Source organism: Daphnia carinata, chromosome 7 (genome assembly GCF_022539665.2).
Source record: "Daphnia carinata strain CSIRO-1 chromosome 7, CSIRO_AGI_Dcar_HiC_V3, whole genome shotgun sequence".
NCBI classification, from domain to species: Eukaryota; Metazoa; Arthropoda; class Branchiopoda; order Diplostraca; family Daphniidae; genus Daphnia; species Daphnia carinata.
Window position 1 is genome coordinate 11,297,469 of NC_081337.1, and position 4,291 is coordinate 11,301,759.

The 4,291-nt window shown below is 37.4% G+C and overlaps 2 long non-coding RNA genes across 2 annotated transcripts; one reads left to right on the forward strand and one right to left on the reverse strand.

The window, feature by feature from the left end:
* Positions 1 to 271: 271 nt before the first annotated feature.
* On the reverse strand, positions 272 to 1,119 carry LOC130688129 (uncharacterized). Its single transcript, XR_009000326.2, has 3 exons — positions 982 to 1,119; positions 736 to 921; positions 272 to 509 (listed from the first exon to the last, which is right to left on the reverse strand). It is a non-coding gene; the product is annotated as an uncharacterized LOC130688129 (long non-coding RNA).
* Positions 1,120 to 2,834: 1,715 nt separating this feature from the next.
* LOC130688107 (uncharacterized) lies at positions 2,835 to 3,240 on the forward strand. Its single transcript, XR_009421475.1, has 2 exons — positions 2,835 to 3,032; positions 3,096 to 3,240. It is a non-coding gene; the product is annotated as an uncharacterized LOC130688107 (long non-coding RNA).
* The last annotated feature ends 1,051 nt before the right edge of the window (positions 3,241 to 4,291 follow it).

A 4,291-nucleotide genomic window follows, 5' to 3' on the forward strand; every position in this document is an offset into this window, starting at 1 on the left:
ACTTCATCTAGGAATGTAGCCGAAAACATACAAACACGACGGATTCCCTACAGAGAAACAAATAGTATTACATCAGTATAATCTCATACTCAAAAGCCATCGAGGACATACTTTCGGATGCATCGTTGGATGATTGACAATCTTTTCAACATTGGGACCGAAACCCATATCAAGCATTCGATCAGCTTCAACCAAAACTTAAAACCTGACTCCCGAGAAGTCAAATACTTCATGGTCGAAAACTCCTTGAATCGCCCCGCGGTCGCGACAAAAATATTGCACCCAGCTTGAAGATTTGACCGCTGATGGCTCGTGAGAGTTCCTCCATATATAATCACAGACTTTAAAACCGAACTGTAGGAGAATTTACACGCCTCGCGGTCAATTTGAACGCCCAATTCACGAGTGGGTGCGACAATTACAACTTCTGGCTTTTGCCCCATGGCATGAGGCGCACCAGCAACACCTTGTTCTAACAATATGTTCATAACCGGTACCAAGTACGCCGCCTGCATAAAAAAACGTAAAATTTTAGATGACTTAATCAACGAATATCACGAAGGGTTTATTGAGTATCTTAGATGCAATTGGACCTTTTAGTAGTCGCAATCACAGGCGTGCCCACTCAAAATTACTTTTACTTCAACTTACCCAGTTCATACCGACCCATTCAAATAAAGTAAGTACGAGGGCATCAAGGTTTCAAAATTACACAGCGTTAATTAATTGGATTACCGTTTTGCCGGAGCCCGTGACAGCACAAGCAATTAAATCTCTTTTGGCAAGAATAACTGCAACTGAAGCTTTCTGAACAGGTGTTGGTTTTATGTAGCCAGAATTCTTAATGTTTTGACGTAGTAGTTGGCGCAGGCCGGCTTCTTCGAATGATGTTATGTATTGAGGTACATCTTTTCCTGTAACCTGAAGCAAACCCAATAGATATTTTTAAATCATAAAATACAGTTTCGAGAAATGGCTTACCTGGAGGACGACTTTATCAAAATTGTTAAAGCGTACCCAAAGACGATGCCCTTAAACAGTTCCTTTTCATAGCATATCACAGCTTCCAGTCTGTATTGATCATGAGGCTTTCCATCTTCCGTGAAGCTGCAACATCAGGATCCCATGTATCCTACACAACATACTTTTTCGTCAAATTGAACTAACAGAGCTCAATAAGATCCCTGAACAGTATAAAAAAAGGTAGATTTAAGTGATCATGACCTGTCATTCATAGATTAGTACTACCAGCCAATTACGCAGACAGCGACAGAGTTGCTGTTTTGTAAATTAAAATATCAATTTGATTTGAAAAACAATAAAGGCGAATCGAGCAAGCTGACTAGAAAAAAAAGCTGATAAATGTAACTTGTGAATACAGCGAAAACAGACAATGAAAGAAACAATCTTTTGCAAAAAATTTTTTTATAAAAAGAATTTATTGACAATTCTCTGCACAACACAAATATTTTTGCAACTTTAAAAAAGGCATAATAGCCCTTTCAATAGTTGCCATGATTGACGGTGAAATAGGACTGAAACGAAATAGGACTGGAGAAATAGGACTGAAAATTTCCAGTCCTATTTCTACCGGAGAAATAGGACTGGGAGAAATAGGACTGACTTTTTAAAACTTTTAGGACAGTCCTATTTCTCCATGCCAGCAGTCCTATTTCTCCTTAGAAATAGTCCTATTTATTTTATTTTGTTCCAATAGGAACGATATGCCTCCAATCCGGTAGGCAACATATTGCGTAAGAGCGTCGGCTTATATCCATTTCCCTTTGTAAAAAGTCGATGGTGTTAATTCATAACTTAAATGGTTCACCAAATATTTATCTTTTATCCTATTTTAATTTAAATTGCAGGGGACCATTAAATATGTTATATCTAATATAGTTCATTTAATAAAATACTACAACGGCCACACCAGAAATATTTATTAAATTTTTCTTACTTTTTAGTGCATAAATAATTTTTCCAGTTGCACTCATGTTGTACTTGCTCATACAACTATCAGCAATGAATATCAAGCAAGTCTTACCATATCGGTAGCGCTCTAACCTGTGACACGGGTAGTCCTATGTTCGATTCTCCGTGGTTACATTTCTTCTGAGGTTTTTAATAATTATTCTATGAAAGAATTTTTGGGAGAAAACAATTACTGGTGTTTAGGGTAATACTTCTGAAATGGCAAATAATGGTAGTTCTGACTTCCCAATTTTCACATGCGGTTTCAGCATTTCAGCCAGTCAGTATTTAGATCTTCATGGTGTAGGTTGTCGACGGTGCTTCGAATGTGCCGTGAATGTGCCGTGAATGTGCTGTGAATGTGCTAATCATCTGTTGTTCGTGTCCAGCAGCCTGCCCAGTTCCTGCCCAGCTGCGGATTGTTTCTAAGGTTTCGCAAACCGTAAGTACATTTTCTACTTCACTAGTGCTGGGCCGTACCCGGACACATTGTATCAGGCTCGGAACGGATAGGCAACGGTTCGAGTGCTGGCATTGTTAATTTAAGTGTAAGGGCATTGAGACTTGTCACCTCAATGGGCACAGGTATCGGGATTGGTTTCACAGTGTCGTCGTGAAACCAACTGTCTGACCCAGGTCAGTGGACCTTCAGTTAAATAGATATCTTAGTCGGGACGTAGGCCGACTAGGATTAGAAATATTTACGATAGTTATTTAATTACATCTGCAAATTATGGGTATGCTACCTAACTATACTTCACGTCACTTAATGCTTTTACTTTTTTTATTGTGTTTCAACTGCTTATGTTTTACTAATTTTTTTTTTCTTTTTTTTCTCCTTTGTAGGTTTTGCGTGGCAATTTTTTACAGTTTACTCAGGCCGGTTTAACGTTTTTTTATTTCTTAAGTTCTTTTTTTGCCTTTTTCATTAATTTTATTTTTCTTTTTTCATAGGGAGCTCTGATCAACGAATTCTTAAACCGTTCTTCCGGACAATTGAAAGCTTTTGCTTTCTCTTATCACTCGTTTGGTAAATGGTTGGAAGGATTTAAACATGCAAGGTAAATTCATTTATAGTTATATGGAGTACATTGGTATAATTATTGCAATTTTATTTTTTTTAGAACAATCATCTTCTCGGGAATTGTGGCCACGAACCAAAACCATCAATCGGCACATTAGTTGTCGCTTGCACAACAAGTATTATCGTAATAATTCAAGCATAATGTATTACATTACATATTACATTAAAATAAAAAAGTCAATTGAGATTATGTAAGTTTATTTATAAAGTATGTTAATTTGTAAACATTCGTCAAATAAAATACATGTTACAAACAAACAAATTTTATTCAATTATAGACATATCTAGTTCATCATTAATATTATTTATAGCAACATTAAGGGCATGTGAGGAAACAATAGCGGGAAAAGATGATCTAAGCTCTAAAACTATTTCTTCTAGTAGATCCATTGTAGATAGCTGCAAAAACAATGATAAGCTATAGGGAAACTTTTTTTTCTTGTAAATTTAGAAAACATACCTCATTATTTTGATAGCGCGCCCAAAGCTGGAACAGTACGGAATTCTTAAGTTGGGTCTCTTTCTTCCGGTGAGCCCTTATTTTGTCATGGCAGAGTAGCGTGCTAGTAAGGGAAACTTTTTCGGCCAGTTTCCGCAATACCATTGTCATCTTGTAGAATTTTAAATTAGATCCGCCTGCCAACTACAAACATTTTTGTTATTAATTATTCATTACATATTATTGTTCAAATTTAAATTACCTTGTTCCATTGGTGGTGCATTCCTTCGCAGTCGTTATTGGTACGCGTTAAGATGTTGAAGCATGACCAGTTCTCAGGAGTCCAGAACTTGCCCCGAATCCAATTCCGCTCCATATAATCCATGAGTGCTGAAAGTTCGCTAGGTGCTGAGCTCTTCAACGCGCCAAACACACCAGGAATTTTACCAGCTACAAAAAATTAAAGTTCACAAATGTTATTTATGACAATTAAATATAACATTTGTGTGCTATTTACCTGGAAGATATGCAAGGCATAGCAGGCGAAACACAAAGTCTCGCACTGGATTCGGTCCCTTGTTGTTGTAGAGGGTGGCAAGGTGAAGATCCCGGACCTTTTTCAGAACGGCTTGGCACCAGTGGAAATTGCAGCCAAAGTGCTGGCAATCCACAAAGTGCCTGCGGACAGCCGTAAATATAGCACGTTCGAAATCGGTCACGATCCGCTGGACTCTAGGAAGGGGGATTATATCCTATTACAATATAAAATTTATTATTTTTACATAACAAACTATTTG